The 19159-nt window shown below is 39.8% G+C and overlaps 1 long non-coding RNA gene across 1 annotated transcript in view; it reads left to right on the top strand.

Moving 5' to 3' along the window:
• Nucleotides 1-18159, top strand: part of LOC108707257 — a 30387-nt gene extending 12228 nt beyond the window's left edge. The window contains exon 3 of the long non-coding RNA XR_001934257.2: nucleotides 16774-18159. This is a non-coding gene — a long non-coding RNA (uncharacterized LOC108707257). The remainder of the gene's footprint in view (nucleotides 1-16773) is intronic.
• Nucleotides 18160-19159: the final 1000 nt, after the last annotated feature.

Below are 19159 nucleotides of genomic sequence, written 5' to 3'. Positions count from 1 at the left end.
AGGCAACTATCTTTGCTTTTTTAAGTTTATTTTTGCCAGTTTATCTTCATTTAAAAATTATATTAATGTAACTAAAAGGGGGTAACTATTGCTCATTATCCTGTCTGATTGCAATTAAATATATTTACTTTTCCCAGTTCCAGAGAAAGGCAAATATACCGTGACATGACATGTGCTGCTATGCCAGGGTAACGTAAACACACAATGACATTAAATATTAGTCAGCCTCAAGGAAATGCAGATACTTATCAAACATAAAAAAGTATATTAAGGGAAGAAGTTCCTTGTTCCTAGACATGAAGGCACTGTCGAGGATTCTTAGCCAAAACAAACATTCTTAATTCTAGCCAACTTTACTACAGAAATATTTCAAAGGGAATGTCCCATATTTGGCTGTTATTAACTAAATGTTATACCTTGCTAACACCTATTTCACAGGGTCAGGGTATTCCTTTCCAACTCTTGCTAGATCCAATATGTCAAGAAAGATATAATTGTAACTCCCAACTAGTGATGGGCGAATTTATTCGCCAGGCTCGAATTTGCGGCGAATTTGCGCGATTCGCCGCCAGCGAATAAATTTGCAAAACGCCCACGAAAATTTGCGGAAAAAATTCAAAAACGGACGCCAGCGTCGTAAAAACGGGCGCCGGCGTCAAAAACGAGACGCCGGCGCCGGTTCGCGAATTTTTCGCCGTTTCGCAAATTTTTCGGCGAAGCAAAACGGCGCAAATTCGCCCATCACTACTCCCAACATTAGACCCCTCTTAAATTATATAAATTAAATTGTGTACAAGTCCTACCCCTCAGAAGCCATGTTCCAATATCTTGCACTGATTAGATCTAACAAGATTGAAACAGACTGTCTGCAAGTTTGGATACATGGCTCTGATCCATTAGGCTGTATCTGTGCTATAAACCAGTGGTTCTGGATGAATAGTTGGGCAAATGGACATAAAGGCGTGATTTGCATGTCTCCGCCCATGATGCCTTATGGGAGAATTAAAACTCTTATTTTGGTATTTAGGCAGTGCCGTGTGAATGGCACGAGACAAGTAAATACCTTCTGATTTCAGAATGTACAGTAGCAGAAACTGATAAAGGAAATATGTTATTCTACGGTCTGACTTTAGTACCTAGAAGGGCTGCAGTGCATTAATGGTATTTCGGATGTGCACTTGCTGAAGTCATGGAGGAAAGGATAATATAGCTGAACTGTAACTTTCAAATGATGTGCCAGTAGAAATACAGAATTAAATGGACACCAGGCAGTGATGTCACCAGGTTTTGTCACAGAAGAATGCCCATAGACTCCAGTGTATTGTGTGCTAAAAAAAAAACCACTGCAAAAAAGTTGTGACTTTATTTTTTTTTTTGCCATTTCAAGAATTTTCCAGCATAATGAAATGGGACAGATTTACCCATCTTTAGCACCAGTCGTTCTTAGCCACAAACTATAGACGTATGAAACATCCAAATAGTAAGCAAATGATGCTTCCACATTTCCGGATTTGAAGTATGGGTGCCTTTAGGCCAGAACACCTGCTCGACCCTGCCACCACCACCTTCACTTCCTTACAGTATGGAGCTTTTACATTCTCCCCACCACCCTACTTCCTGAAGCACATCATTAGCAATAGCAATAGATAGGACTCGGAGGGCATCAAATAGCTGCTGAGATCTTCTATCTGTTCAGTTCTCAATGTAGGTTTCACCCCTACAGTCCTGCCGCCCTAGGTCTGGGCCTTTCTACAAATCTGAGCTTATACTTCCTTGTATGAACTGAGGTACTAAAGAGTAACAGGTGCTAATGAGTATTCATACTAAAGAGTAACAAGTAGAATCATTGTACTCAAATTACATATTTAAATAGGATATACATTAATATGAAAGGTTTAGTCTAAACAGCATGTATGGCAGTGTTTTGTATACCCTCAGCGGATACATTCCAGGGAGAAGAGCATTAGCCTGGATTCCTACACTAGTTAAGCCTTATCTAGAGAATACTGACTCCACAATACTTCTACTTGAGGGAGCACATTATTGCTCTTGCTGATTAACTCTGCCTCACACTCCTGGAATGTGCTATGACTGGATACAGTCTATCATACCTCCCAAATGTCCCCATTTCTGCGGGACAGTCACAATTTTGAAAACTCAACCGGCAGTCCTGGATTTTATGACAAAGTCTCTCTTTGATCTCCTGCCCTTTTATCAGAAAAAAATATACAACGTTTCTGAAGCTTAATTAAACAAAATGCTTTTTGGCAGAGAGCACAGAATACTCAGCACCTGCACTTAGATACATTTGTAATAATTTAAGATACACAAAGATACAATTGTAACAATTTAAGATAAACAAGTATCTTGGGAGAACTGTGAACTGCAATTTCACATTGATAGGCAAAAAGTTATAACACATAAAACATGGCCCTAAAACCCTCAGACATGCATTCAGACTTTTATAACCTGACAAATCATGTAAAATGGACATGGTAATTAGGGTGTGTGGCCATAATATGGCGTGGTCAAATGTTTTTGTAATCCCTCTTTCCATTTTTTAAATGTTGGCAGGTATGGGTTATTGTCTAATTATCATTCATGTTGTCCCAGTCTCTGACTTCTTGAATGTCTCTGAACTTCTTCTCCATTACTGGGGTCTCCCTTTATCTTGGTCCCTTTCCCCCTTGCTATTGGAGCACAAGTCTGAAGAATTATAAGTTTCCTCCCCTTTTATAGATTTAGGAACCAGAAAAATACCTATAGTACACCTGGGCCAATGAGAACACCTTTCTCGCATAGGCCAGAGGTCACCCCTGTAGGGTTTCCTGCAACATTGGGAAACTATTTCAAATAGTAATGGAGGGAAGACCAAATGAACAGTAAGTTGGCTTGTAATGAACAGAACCAGCAGAAACGTGGGGTGCAGCTGAAGAGAGGTGTGAGCCAGCCTTTATTAATTTCTTAAAAAAGTCTGAGGAGCACTTCAGCAAACTGCTGGCTTTAGAAATCCCCTGTGTGGATTGTATCTGATCCAAAAGATGGCAGTTAGAGGGCCCTTCAATATAAGACAGATAGAAAACCAATGGGACGGAGGAAAAGAATGAGTGGTTACAACTGTGCCTGTACAACTACATTATTCAGCAAAGAGACATTAGAATCAGTCAAATGACTGCAAAACATACTAACTAAACATTATTCTGACTACAATAACACATTCAGCCCTTCTGTATCCAACAACAAGCCTAACTGGCTTAGCAGAGTCTTCTTTTCACAGAACCCTTAACTTGACAATAAAAATAAATTGCCTAAAAAATCTAGAATAAACCCTGTCACTCTGTTCAAAAGTTTATCTACTCTTACCCAGAATAACAGAACATATTAGACTTGTTTAGAGAGTTAAGTTTACACCATAAAGTGCACACGACTAATGGATCATATTTGAATAGAAGAAGATTTGGTCAATGCATTTAGTGCAGGTTTTCAGTTGCCTCTAATTGTTTGTTATGACAGATTAGGAAGGTAAGAGAAGCCCTCAGCGAGTGGAAGAACTTGCTCCAGGAATAGAGTAGAATGCGTGACAGATAAGTAGAATTTAACAGATTTTACTAGAGAGACAAAGAGAAACATGCTGGGAAACAATTGGTAGACAATGGATGGGAATACACTGTCCCGCACAGATGAATGGAACTTTCACTGGTCTTCACAAACCAAGGAAAACAGACTCCAGACTGTAATAATAAAAACCTGAACTTTAGCAAAGTGCATTTCTTTAGGGACTCCCACTTGAACTTCTCGGAGATTGAATTTAGCAATATCTTTTTGTAGTTCTCAAAGGGGGCGTAGCAAAGATCCTTTTTAAATGTAAACTTAAATCTTTCTGTTCAGATTTCCTATTGAAGATATTTATAGTTTATATCTTTTACATATTACTGTTGTTTAAGGTCCAAGGCTGTTTTCACAACCTACATTATTAAGACCCCTAAGAAGAGGTTGATGGTCAATGACAGTATACACAGCGCTAGTGTCATCATCCACTGAACAGATTTCCAATTGAGGCTGATGGGTACTGGCAGATCTGTACCAGCTGGTTGAGGTGGTCATCTCAAGGACGATGGCAGACAAATTGTTTAAAAATCACTTTGTACTTAGATGAATATGAATCTTTGCCTATAAAGCAGTTGAATAACAGGAGATGGTATTTTCAGACTGACTAGTGTTTTTGGATGTTTTATCACCCACAATAGAGGAGATTTAGCAAGGGCAACAAATAGTCCCATTTGCTATCACCCTATACACACTGTAAAAGCTCAAATACAAGTTGTCATGGCCCACGTATGGCCTGCTCAAGCAATATATGGGCAAAAATTGCTAAATATCTATAGTGAAGTAACTAGCGGGCAGGTTCCCCTGCAAAAAAATGAAAAAGTGTTTGGGGAGGGGGAATAACTGACCCGGTGACCCAGACACCCCCCTGCCCCCCCATGGGGTCTGCTTCCTCTATAATGATGCAGCTGGATATCTATCAAGCTGGCAGACAGATGAGCACCATTTCCTCTCTCAACAGGTCTCCATAGGTATGACTGTTATCCCATGAAACAAATTATTGGAACCAGAGCCGGGCCAAACCGGCCAGGCGCCCTAGCTAACCTGGCCAGGCCACCTCACCCTCCCTTGTGTGAGCAATCCTTCACGTGCTGACATCACATGTGCATGCTCTGCAAGCTGACATCAGAAGGGTGCGCCAGAGAGTGCTCATACGCCCATAGTAAGCAGAAGAGGGTGCAGACTAGGGGTAAGTGAAGGGAAGAGTTAATGTATGTACCCAGCACCCCCTTCACCTTTGTGCATTAGGCACATGCCTCTTCTTTCTACCCTTAGTTCCGGCACTGTAAGGAACATTCCAATTGGGCTTAATACTTGGGTGGCCAATACAGGCAATTGAAATCCCTGCATAGGCCTCATTTTATGAACACAAATGTCATATAAAATGAGCTTGCTCCTAGTCTCTATGTGCACCATTGTGTCAGTTGCATCTAACTGGTGCACAGAAAACAAAGCTGCAGCATAGTTAGTTACATAGTTAAATTGGGTTGAAAAAAGACAAAGTCCATCAAGTTCAACCCCTCCAAATGAAAACCCAGCATCCATACATACACCCATCCCTACTTTTAATTAAATTCTATATACCCATACCTATACTAACTATAGAGCTTAGTATCACAATAGCCTTTGATATTATGTCTGTCCAAGAAATCATCCAAGCCATTCCTATAGGCATTAACTGAATCAGCATCACAACATCACCCGGCAGTGCATTCCACAACCTCACTGTCCTGACTGTGAAGAACCCCCTACATTGCTTCAAATGAAAGTTCTTTTTTCTAGTCTAAAGGGGTGGCCTCTGGTACGGCGATCCACTTTATAATATAATATAATATATATATAATATTATATTTCACAAACACCAATTTCTTATGTAACCTTACCAACCTCACCTGAAAGAAAAACATGAAACAGGAGGGTGAATTAGACAAGCTGTTTTTTGACAGAGATCTACTGATCACCAACTAAGGGTCTACCTCTTGGACACCCCTGCCCTAGGGACATATGATACATGTGTGCTGTTTGCCTTAAAATCAATGTGTACCTTTTATTAAAAATTTTAGAGCGCTAAGTTATCCAATGTTTGTGATACAAAAAGTGTGATCATTGTACAATTTTCACAGCTGAGCCAACTTAGCTTTCAGCAGAGCAGATGGAAATCCTCAGCACATGAAACAGGAAAGACGGTCTTGCCTGTATTTAGATAGCCGTGACAGATCTGTCCTTCCTGGATATCTTTGTTTTAAATAGCAGCTAATACATTTAGTCAGGATGTTGGCAGTTATATGGGAATGAGGTACAATTTAATTGTGTCTCTTCTCACAGCAATGCTTGAAGTTCTCACCATAAACTCTTGTCTTTTCCAATACTCATTTACTTTCTCAGCTATGTGATTGCACTGCTGGCCTCCTACTCTCTTGATGGTAAGCTACAGTAGAGAAATCTCATTAAAATTTTAACCTGTTATAAAATATTTGTGTCTTAAAGAGAAATGTAGTAATTTCTACACTTGAACTCAACCATTAACATGATTCTTATAAATGTTGAGCAAAAGATGTTTTGTTGTGTGAGTAAGCTAATAGTTCAATACCTTCCAAAACTTGTTTTTTTTCTGTTATGTCTGAAATCCTGGGTCCAGCCCAGTGTCCTTCTGGGCCTTCTAAGACCACCAGAGAACCTAACAGCAAGGGTCCACTTTCATAACAGTTAGATGTAAATGGCTATAAAGCTCTGATCTTACTTCTGAGCAAGGACTTCATGGAAACAGCTACCATTCATTTGTAACAGGCCACAGCGGATCTGTGGGGAACTCCTAATGTATTATTCATCATTTGCTACATGATAAGGGTTGTTTTAAAATATTCAACATTTCCCCTTCAACTCTACCCTTCTGTACCCTAGCCCCAGGAACACTGCTTCCATGAGCTTGGTTGAAGGACTAGCCTCAGGTTTCAGCATCTCCCAGGATACCAGGGGCAGCAAAAATCCACCCCTGCAATTGTGCTCTTGGCACTAGCACTGTGGCCCCATCTGAGACCTGCACAGAAGCTCTGAATGTTAGCCTCAGGGGGGGAAAAGTAGGACTCTAGAAAAACTCTGCCTTAGGTGGACAGGAGCAGCATATCGCCCCCTGCATAGACCTGCCCCTGTTCCAGAATTCCTTTCACTTTTCCGTGCAGAGTGAAGGACTGACCTGAGAAGAACAAGACAGTTTAGAAGTGAATTTTGTCACCCAAGTCTAGGGTATGAGGATCATTAATATCAAAGGAAAGCCCGAGTTTTGTATAAACACTGACCCCAATCTGTTAAAAATGAAAATGTCAAAACAATGTCACTATTGTGGGTGCGTTAGAGGATCAGACCTTTCATCTTCTCAATAACCACAACAAACAAATCAGCCTGATAGGTGAGCTAGGGTTACTATATGTCTACGTCTGGGTGTATAAATCTTTTGATGGATTTTGTGTACTTGACAAGCAGACAGATGATTCAGTCATGGGTCATTTGCATGGACAAGTCACAAGAAACCCTTATTTCATCATTATACACAGCTTTTGAAGTGGTTTGATGAAGACCACAACAGGTAAAACCTTATGACATCATTTGTTGATTTGTTTTTTGGTGGTCAAAAATCAGAGGAAAGATGTTGAAAAACTGGTGATAACATCTATCATCTATCTATCTGTTGTTTCTATCAATCTATTGATCATCTATTGATCTATCAACCATATATGACTAATTGTCCTCATGACAGTTATAATATTTATATTTGCATATTCTAAAGCAGTGGTCCCCATCAGTGGCTCATGAGCAACATGTTGCTCTCCGAACCCTTGGATGTTGCTCCTCATGGCCGCAAAGCAGGTGCTTATTTTTGAATGCCTGACTTGTAGGCAAGATTTGGTTGCATAAGAAACAGATGTACTCTCAAAATGAGCCTCCTGTAGGTTGACAATCCATCTAGGGGCAACCAAATAGCCATTCACAGTCTTTATTTCGCTCCCCAGGAACATTTTTCATGCTTGCGTTGCTCCTCAACTCCTTTTACATCTGAATGTTGCTCACAGTGAAAAAGGTTGGGGACCCCTGTTCTAAAGGATGGCATACACAACAAGATCAACCCATTTGGCAAGGCTGTTTTTCTTGATATTAACACAATTTGGTCACCAGCATGCTTGCCAAGATCAAGACTATCCAACTCTTTGGCAATTGGACCTACTGAGGGCCTAGAGAGACCTCTCACAAGCGAACTGCAAATGGCAAGCATCAAGAGGACCCCATACAGTAGCCAATAAGCATCTGACTGTGGAGGGCTGAGTCAGCATCTTTTATTGGTTTATGTCTGGCCACATTGGGTGGGGTTGCAACATAAGTGAAAGATGAATGAGGGTGGTGCAGGGCAGAGCTGATGTTTGGGTGGGAGACAAATGTATCCAGGGGATACCCAGGTCTGCTGCCCATAATTATCCATGCAGGGTGACCTGTTGTACTCCACCATCTTGACAATGAACAGTAGTAACCAGGCATTTTTATTGTCTCAAAAAGTAACAGCAATTACAATTTTAATTATGCCATTATTACACTGCATTGCATTAAATATACAAAATGTACAAAGTGGTGAGTGTACCATTGGTATATGAGAGGGAGATAAAGTGCACACCATGCAGCTTCTAATTGAAACCATTTCCACTTACACAAAAATCTACTGTACTAATTCCCAAAATGTTGAATATGCCACAAAAAAGAGCTACTAACTATAAAGTACGCATTTTGACGTCTGTATTTGGCAACTGTGATACTGCAGCTTTTATAAGCATTTCATAAATGCCTTAGGAGTTCTGTTTAACGGCATATGTGTCTCTCATATTACAGTATCACATTATTTGCACCATGAAACAATCTGTAATGAATGAGAAAGAATACAGATGTATCTAGTTGGTTCTTTGTGCCTGGGGGGGAGCGGCAAGAAAGGATTCCTTGGAATATTAAAACAGCTGGTGGTCACACCCTGATCCTCGTCTGAAGCTGCAATTATAGGATTTTATTTCTCTTACACTAGTAGTGCTCAATTACTAACATGGACAAAGTAAAAAATACTGACCCAACTGGCTGTTTTTTATCCTAGAATACATAATTTTCCCCAGAATTTCAGTATAGTTTTGGGCAACATTTTGTGGCAGAAACAAGATGCAAAATGATTTGTTCTGCTTGGCGAATCATACTAATTTATGCCTGTGATATCCACAAATTTGTAAGTGCATGACCCATGTCTTAACCACCAACACCATCAGGGCATGAACTTGCTTTACATTCAATTTTGTGCTTAGGGTTCTATCTATAATTAAGCTTAGGGTTCTATTGCACCTATGCTTATGCTCTATGAAAAATCAGGCCTGACATCAGGGGTTACTGGAATAAGGGGCCGCATAGCAAATGGGGGCCCTTAGAGGGAAAATTCAATTTGTGGGTGTAAAAAAACTGGAGCTTGGGGCAGAATAGGTGGAGTTTGGGTGGATCATGGCAGAAATTTTGGGATAATTGGGGAGCGGCCAGGGTGGCTCAGGCCATGGCAGTGCATGTAAGGGGCATTTTTATTGGGTCCCTTTGGGGAGTGTTCTGCTAACTTTGTAGTATGGGCCCATGATAATTGATTGTATGTAATACCACCACATGGTGTGTATAGTATAGAACAGTATAGTATGATCCATTTGTGTACTCCACACCAATAAAAGTTTGGAGGTACTTTTTGTACACCTAATTGATCGTCTGTGCATCTTCTTATCCTTCCATATTGGCTTCCACTTCACACCGAGTCACATGATATATTGTAGATAACACCGACTAAGAAGTGTCCATAAGTTGCAACAAATCGTGAGTGTATTGAACCCCTAATCTTTAGACTATAGTATAGAATAGCAGCAGTAGATAGGAACCCTTTCTGTGTATTGAGTTTTAATGGGCACAATTCTGCACCTATTTTAGCACTTCGAGCTGCTCCTATAAATAGTAAAGGTGCTATTATAATTCAAGCGGTTCAGTTGTTCAAAGGATCAAATTATTACCCTTTTAACAATTCTATTAAAGATTATTCCCCCCCAAAGATGAGCAATAGCCCATTGCATCCCATAAGATGTTTGCTTTTCAATAGGTTACTAGCAAATGCTACCTGCTGATTGGTTGCTGTCGATGATTAACACGCCTTTGATTACATAACCTCCATAGTGTGTTATGTTTGAATTTATATATTCCCTAACTTTTGTTAGATTTGCTACAGCTTTTTATTCCTCTCACTCTACTTAAATGTCCTGTTAACAGTTTGTTTCTCAAAAATATATATTTTCTGTATTGTTTGAAACCATGAAACCTGCTGATAAGCAATTTCCCTTGAGCAACATTTCGTGTTTGCATAGCACCTCCAGGGGGCCATTTGCATTGCAGATTAGGCAATTAGAAACAATTGTTCATGCTGCACCAGAGTAACAGAAAATCCCAGAATTATAAAACTATTATCCCTCAGATTTAGCTCTGAGAATTATCTTTTCAATTAAAATAACAGCATACTGAACATACCAAAGCATAGATTAAAACATTATTTATTTTTGGGGTTCATGCCCACAGCCTCTGATGTTCCAGAAGTTGGTGTCCCCAATTTAGCTATAATAAGCTTACATATGCAGTATTTGAAAGCATTGTCATAGTAGTCATCCTGCTGTAGTCCCAGAAGTATCAAACAACATCGTATTGAGGTGTCTGAGGGTGTCGCCTTCCATGGTGGGCCACCACCTCAAGAGCCCACTATCCCAGGCCATGGAGACCCCCCACATACCTACCTGGTTCTGATAACGTGTGACCAACCTGAAGATCATGGGCTGGTTGAAGACCCATGAGAGTTGGGCCCATCAGGATTTCTTCTTCTTTGACCCTGGTATCAATTCAGCATTCAACATAAATATCACACTTAGGGTTATTTATAATGCTCCGAATATCTGAACCTCAATAATTCGTAGTTTTCAGAGCAAAAAAAAAAACTATGAATTTTTCGAGATTTATTAAAGTCTGATGGTATCTACAAGCTCTTGAGGTCCTGTATAAGTCAGTGGGGAAGGTTCCAGTGTCTGCGCAGATGTCCGTACTGATCGGGGTTTCGTCAAAAAAAACTCTGAAAACTACGTTGTTTTGGCGGAAAAGCTCCAAAGTTTGTCCCACCCTATTTTTTTAGGCGTTTTTATTCATGAATAAGGCCCATTCGGGAATTTGGAGTTGCTCGAAGTTTGATAACAGAAATACTGAGATAAATTCGGACCTTGATAAATAACCCCCATAAACTGTGCCCCACTATGCTCAACTTGAAGAGGCAGATCTACAGTTTGACAGTCCTTGCATAAAATGGATTGGAGACTTGAACTGACATCAGTGATTCCAATAAGTGTGCATACACGTGTCAGGGACGGGTCATAGTGGGTTTCTTTGACGAGGCAATAAGAACCATGGCACTGCCAGTGGCCATAACAAAAGTCTTTTTATATAGCCACACCATCTATAACCAAGTGAAAGTCTTAATGCAGCCTATTTGCATATGCAGGTTGGAGACCTATTATCCAGAATGCTCAGGACCTGGGGTTTTCCAGATAATGGATATTTCTGTACTTAGGCTCTCAAGTCTACTTAAATATGATTTAAATATTAAATAAATTAATGCCTCCAATAAGGATTAATTATATCTTAGCTGGGACAAGGTACTGTTTTATTATTACATACAAAAAAGTAAATTTAAACTTTTTTTAATTATTTGATTAAAATGGAGACTATGGGAGATGGACATCCTGTAATTCAGAGCTTTCTGGATATCAAGTTTCCGGACAACAGATCCCATACCTGTACTGCTGTAGTACTGTTATTTTAATTATATTTACTCTTTTACTATACACTTCTGCTCTGTTTTTAATATGGCCTTCCATTCTTCAGACAAAAGCCTAAATAAACAATTAAAATACCCAACAAAAAGGTGAAACTGATGGTATGCCATTCACTTAATCTACTGAGAAAAAGGAATTCTATTTCTCCAGACAACCATGATAAGAGGCACTTTGAAACTGTTTGCAAAGTCAAGCCCCGGCCTTTAATGAATAAGACTGGAGACTGACTGCAGCTACAACTAACCCTAAAATAAACACAACTACTGGCCTGGGCGTAGTACACTTGTGTCAGCCGATAAACAATGCTTTTTCCCACTGTGTCTTTATCTCCTTCACATCTTCTTCCAGGGGCAGATACATGCTGGGGAGATGCAGGAGATCTGGAGATGGTGCCATGGTCCTCGCTATGTTATTTTAGCTGGAAAGGTTTAGAAAACATAGGGCTATCGTCTGACTGCAAGAGAAAAGCTGCAGGGATCTTCCTGTTCTCAAAGCACAACTTATAAAGCTGATTTTTAATTGCCAAAGACAAACAAAGATGAAGGGTATTAAGAAACAGAAACCACAAGGGTTGACAGTATCAGTTATCTGATATGGATTTCATTAAGTGAAATTTAGTGGTTCCCACAGAATCAGTACGGGACCTCCATGCAGGCAGAAAGACCACTGACTGATACTTTATGAGTATTTCATTACGATTACACACAAACACAGTATACATTTATTTAGAAATAGGTGATAGAAATAGCGTGGCATATCCCGATGCACCTGGAAGTATTTTCAATCCCCTGCCCAAATATCATTATTATCTTTTGGAAGATTTTGGTGAATTCTGGAGTCTTTTTTTTGCTTTTATTTAGACTTACAAATGCTGTTGGTTCTGTTTCCATAAAATAATTTAAATTAAAGTGATACCCTTTATTGGCCTGTTTGAATTGCAAGGTTTCAAGAACATCATTCTATTAGAAAGGTCAGGCATGGTGTTCTTGGTGTTTTTTGTATAGACTCCTTTGTACTACATCTGACTCTCTCCTATTCTAGACATATCTCTCCATATTCACTTACTGGCAGATTTGAGGGGTCATTTAAAACCCACACATTATGCAAGTGCACTTTTGGAAGCAATTGCCATGTTTTTAACCATTTTTAGAGTGTTTTCCCCAGCTACCAGCGGCCAATTTGTCTGACACAGTTGCAGGTGATCAAACTGTCATTTTTGTGTCTGCCATATAACTGAATCAGATGCAATTGCACTTGGTCCTCCAGGCACGGATGGTCTATGGATTTCTGGGGCCATTTGTTGAATACAAAATTTAGAGTACCCTTCTGATTTCTTGGTTGCCTGATTTGGCTGTTCCACAGTTTGACTGGCCATATAACTCAGCAGGTAGGTTCACTTAATTAATGGAAAACTATACCCCCAAAATAAATTCTTAAATAAATTCTTAAACAATACTGTATACAGCTTACTGTATATGATATTAAGTGGCATATTAAAGATTCTTACCAAACTGGAATATATATTTAAGTAATCTCTTACCTTGATCCACTATGTCGTGATAGTCTCTGTGCTGACTCAGAGATCATCTGACCAGAAATATTGCAGCTCTAAGGGCAGAGACGCATGCTCAGATTCGGGGAGATAAGTCATCCAGTGACAAATCACCTCTTCTTCCGGGTGACTAATCTTCCCGAACTGCCTCCAGCTGGCTAGAATGTAAATTGCCGGCAGGATGGCAATTGGTGCGCTTCGTCTTTGGCTTTGCCTGACGAGGAAACTTTGGGCGACTTTGGAAAACAAATCGATCCGAGTGCCATCCTGCCGGCGATTTCGATTCTAGCCGGCGGGAGGCAAGTCAGGGAGATTATTCGCCACGAAGAAGAGCCGATTTGTCGCTGGTTGACTAAATCTCCCCGAATCTGAGCGTGTGTCTCTGCCCTTACTGTAACAGTAAGAAGAGTTGAAGCAAATGAAAGAACTTTATCCATTAATTGGCTCCTGTGACCTAACATGTATGGTTTGTTTGTGTGCACTGTGAATCATTGGATCCTCAGGGCCGCTCCTGCCATGAGGCAAGGTGAGAACCTTGCCTTAGGCCACAGCAAACAGCCAGTTACGACAAGCGACAAAATTCCGTCTCTTGTAACTTTAAGAGCCAATTTTTTATTAACCCGGAAATTCAGCTTCGCTAGTACAGAGAGCAGTATTGTACTCAATGCACTAACGATGCTGCCTCCCTTTGACCCGATCCAACACTGCTTTTCAAGCGTGGATCGGTAGAGGGGCCGGCATCTGAGCTGCTGCCTTAGGCAGCAGCCCCAAAATCGCCCCGGTGGCCCTTAGTTCCTAAAATGGCAGTTTTTTTATTTAGAATTACCCAACGGCACACACATGGATATCTGTTGCTTTCGACAATCACCACTAATGTTCTGACTATCCTTTTGTACAATAGTATTTGTACGTGTATTGTCAGCTTTATGCAGTCCTTTCCAAACTGTGGGGTTGGCCTCCTTCGCAGCCTGAAGAACATACACTACTTACAGAATGGTTGATACAGCAATGTTTTCATATTCATGGAGGAGCTAATAAAATTTTGGGGAAATTGAGACAAAAAAAAAACACATTGGTCTCATGTTTCTATCCTTGCCTCTTACAAAGACTGATTTAACTCTTTTAATCTTAAAATAAGTTCTTAATACCATCTGCGCCTACTGAAAAATCGGATAGAGCTGGAAGGCACTAGGGGTCACTTTCTAAACCCAAACATGACTCTTTCTGGCCAAATGAAGGTCATGTATTAATGTGCTTTAGGATCATGTCCCTCGGAGAACAAGTGGACCAACTGGCACAGATGGCAAAAAACTGTTAAAACAAATTCAACCCATGAGGTATCAGTGATAGTTAGTGTGGAAAAGTGTTTTTCTATGGATTTCTGGGGCCATTTGTTGAATAAAAAATTTAGAGTACCCTTCTGATTTCTTAGTTGTCGGATTTGGCTGTTCTTCAGTTTGATTGGCCATATAACTCAGCAGGTAGGTTCACTTAATTAATGGAAAACTATACCCCCAAAATAAATTCTTAAATAAATTCTTAAACAATACTGTATACAGCTTACTGTATATGATATTAAGTGGCATATTAAAGATTCTTACCAAACTGGAATATATATTTAAGTAATCTCTTACCTTGATCCACTATGTCGTGATAGTCTCTGTGCTGACTCAGAGATCATCTGACCAGAAATATTGCAGCTCTAAGGGCAGAGACGCATGCTCAGATTCGGGGAGATAAGTCGTCCAGTGACAAATCACCTCTTCTTCCGGGTGACTAATCTTCCCGAACTGCCTCCAGCTGGCTAGAATGTAAATTGCCGGCAGGATGGCAATTGGTGCGCTTCGTCTTTGGCTTTGCCTGACGAGGAAACTTTGGGCGACTTTGGAAAACAAATCGATCCGAGTGCCATCCTGCCGGCGATTTCGATTCTAGCCGGCGGGAGGCAAGTCAGGGAGATTATTCGCCACGAAGAAGAGCCGATTTGTCGCTGGTTGACTAAATCTCCCCGAATCTGAGCGTGTGTCTCTGCCCTTACTGTAACAGTAAGAAGAGTTGAAGCAAATGAAAGAACTTTATCCATTAATTGGCTCCTGTGACCTAACATGTATGGTTTGTTTGTGTGCACTGTGAATCATTGGATCCTCAGGGCCGCTCCTGCCATGAGGCAAGGTGAGAACCTTGCCTTAGGCCACAGCAAACAGCCAGTTACGACAAGCGACAAAATTCCGTCTCTTGTAACTTTAAGAGCCAATTTTTTATTAACCCGGAAATTCAGCTTCGCTAGTGCAGAGAGCAGTATTGTACTCAATGCACTAACGATGCTGCCTCCCTTTGACCCGATCCAACACTGCTTTTCAAGCGTGGATCGGTAGAGGGGCCGGCATCTGAGCTGCTGCCTTAGGCAGCAGCCCCAAAATCGCCCCGGTGGCCCTTAGTTCCTAAAATGGCAGTTTTTTTATTTAGAATTACCCAACGGCACACACTAGTAAAAAAAGTATATTTTTATGATAAGGGTTTATTTACATGAAGCAGGGTTTTACATATGAGCTGTTTTATGCACTGTAGTTGTTTGGGTGTATAGTTTTCCTTTAAATGTATGATATATTGATGGGGGTTTGGCAAGCCTATATGAAGATAAAACTGGCTGGCACACAAAGTGAATTAAACTGGGGTCCTACCACTGGTGTGTTTATTGCATCACACAACGTTTCGGAGTGACGAAGGGGTACCAGGGGTAGGACCCCGGTTTAATTTGCTCTGTGTGCCAACCAGTTTTATCTTCATATAGGCTTGCCAAACACTGCTTCATGTAAATAAACCCTTATCATTTTTTATATTGGATTGTTGGGAGTGCCGTCTCCCTTAGGCCTTGTGCACCAGCGGAAATCTATTGAAGGGCCTGAGTGTGCACGTGACCTCTCAACACGGTTTGGCAAGCCTAGCCTACTAAACTATTTCAACATATGCTCTAAATAAACTGTTTATTTTATTTACACAATATGTTTCCAAATAAATGGCAATTGTATAGAGTTGTGCGTAGAACATACTGATACACAACTTGTTTCTACTAGTGAAAGAATTATGGGTCTGATTGATATTGCTTATTGCTTTTAGTATGTTTGTGTATGGCAAATAACAGCCTAGCGACTCCAGCTCAATATTGTGATAATTATCTAGGCTGAATTTGCCAAGGCACTCTTATTTGCCATGGGATACTGAAATAAGTTAATCCTTAGTTTTGTCCCTGATGTACAGACTCTAGACACAAATATAACAATTCTTAATGTTTACATATATTCACTACTGGTTAAATAGATTCACTAGTCGCTAATTACAAGGGACCTTCCACAAAAAGAAAATGTGATAGTTCTGTAATACAATAGGATAGTGATAGGATGACAGTCTCGTACACTCAACAAAATAAACATTTTTTTGTTGTTGTTGGCCATTTTATTTCTTCTGTCATAGGCCATACCAACATCTGTAAAGCGCTGATAAGAGATTTTTTTTTATTTCAGGAATAGGACCATATTATTTGTGATTAAGATGCAGTACATGATAATACTACTTTATGGTACAAAGATAAATAGAAGATTGTCAAGTCCATGACCGACTTGCAGTTTTCACTGTGGAAGGTCCCATTCTCACTGATATTTATTTTTTCTTTTGTTTGTTTTTTGTTTTTGGCCCCTGCAGATACGGCTGAGATGTGCTTTGATGACTCCAAGAAATGAACGTGACTGAATCCTTATCTGCTGGAAGACTCTGTGAAATGAGGAAAGTGAAAATGTCATTCTCATATTACAAAGAAAAATGTAATGCACATTGGAATGGAATGTAATATATGGGGCATACAACTTCACACATCCCATACTGCAGGGATGATAAACCTTGAAAAACAGAATTGATGATAATACTTATGCTAATGGCACACAAGGCTATTTTTATGACTGCAGAGAAAGTCAATCCAAGCAGATAGATATCCATTCTTGTGTGTTAACAAACAATTACATTATATTGGTTCTGCTACATTTACTTTTTTTACAGCCTTAGGAGCCGGTCTTACTTTGGATTAGCAACAGACTGTATTCTGTGAGCTGAATAATACAGTCAATAAATGACACAAAACTTCTTTTTGGAGAATTATTTATAAAGCTCTTTTCACCCATGGCTCTTTACAGTAATGAAGGCTGCCCCCTTTTAATGTTGCTCCCAGTGACATCAAAGTACAGTGGGTGCTCCTTTATAAATGTCTTGCTTGTAAGCAAGTTTTAAAGTGTTAAAAATACAAGTTCAGTTAGAAAAAAGCCTTCTGCAGGCTGGCAGTCTACACGTAACTACCAAATAGCCAATCACAAAATTTATTTGGCAACACCCATGAACATTTTTCATGCTTGTGTTGCTCCCTAACAGTTTTTACATTTGAATGTGGCTCACAAGTAAAAAAGGTTGGAAGCCTTTTTTACCTGAGACAGTGTTCATTGAAACTAAAGGCAGCCATACACAGCCCAATCTTCCTAGGCTTCTGACCAGTCAACCCAGGGGCTGAACTGATGTATACTGAGGGCCATGCATGGGGTGTCTTTTTATTATTCTGATGCTTTGGGCAGACAACCAAACAATATGAACACTTCTTCATCTGCCACTGCACTATATACTGGCAGATATGGTGAATGGACAGATAAGACTTTCTAGCATGTCTTATCATCAAACCAGCATATATCTATAGCACATGGATATCTGTTGCTTTCGACAATCACCACTAATGTTCTTACTATCCTTTTGTACAATAGTATTTGTACGTGTATTGTCAGCTTTATGCAGTCCTTTCCAAACTGTGGGGTTGGCCTCCTTCGCAGCCTGAAGAACATACACTACTTACAGAATGGTTGACACAGCAATGTTTTCATATTCATGGAGGAGCTAATAAAATTTTGGGGAAATTGAGACAAAAAAAAAACACATTGGTCTCATGTTTCTATCCTTGCCTCTTACAAAGACTGATTTAACTCTTTTAATCTTAAAATAAGTTCTTAATACCATCTGCGCCTACTGAAAAATCGGATAGAGCTGGAAGGCACTAGGGGTCACTTTCTAAACCCAAAAATGACTCTTTCTGGCCAAATGAAGGTCATGTATTAATGTGCTGTAGGATCCTGTCCCTCGGAGAACAAGTGGACCAACTGGCACAGATGGCAAAAAACTGTTAAAACAAATTCAACCCATGAGGTATCAGTGATTGTTAGTGTGGAAAAGTGTTTTTCTATGGATTTCTGGGGCCATTTGTTGAATAAAAAATTTAGAGTACCCTTCTGATTTCTTAGTTGTCGGATTTGGCTGTTCTTCAGTTTGATTGGCCATATAACTCAGCAGGTAGGTTCACTTACTTAAAGGAAAACTATACCCCCAAACAATGTAGGTCTCTATAAAAAGATATTGCATAAAACAGCTCATATGTAAAATCCTGCTTCATGTAAATAAACCATTTTCATAATAATATACTTTTCTAGTAGTATGTGCCATTGGGTAATCATAAATAGAAAATTGCCATTTTAAAAAATAAGGGCCGCCCCCTGGGATCATAGGATTCACTGTACTCACAACCATACCAACAAACCATACATGTTAGGTCACATGAGCCAATAAACAGACAGAGTTGTGTCTTTTGCTTCCACACTTCTTCCTGTTACAGTTAGAGTTGAAGTATTTCTGGTCAGGTGATCTCTGAGACAGCACACAGACCATCATGAAATGGTGGCTCAAGGCAAGAGATGTAAAAGGGCAATATTTACTTAAATATATATTCCAGTTTGGTAAGATTCTTTAATATGCCACATAAAATGATATGAACTATCTGTTGCTCAAGTGTTCATTTTGGGGGTATAGTTTTCCTTTAAAGGCTAGCCTAGTCTGCTAAACTATTTGAGCATATGCTCTAAATCAACTATATATTTTATTTACACAATATGTTTCCTAATAAATGGCCACTGTATAAAGATTGGAGTGTGAGCAGAGCATACTGATACACAACTTGTTTCTACTAGTGAATGAATAATGAGTCTGATTGATATTGCTTATTGCT

This window comes from Xenopus laevis, chromosome 1S, assembly GCF_017654675.1.
Source record: "Xenopus laevis strain J_2021 chromosome 1S, Xenopus_laevis_v10.1, whole genome shotgun sequence".
In the NCBI taxonomy this organism is placed as follows: Eukaryota; Metazoa; Chordata; class Amphibia; order Anura; family Pipidae; genus Xenopus; species Xenopus laevis.
The sequence above is the reverse complement of the archived record's forward strand: the minus strand, read 5'-3'. Positions and strand labels throughout refer to the sequence as shown.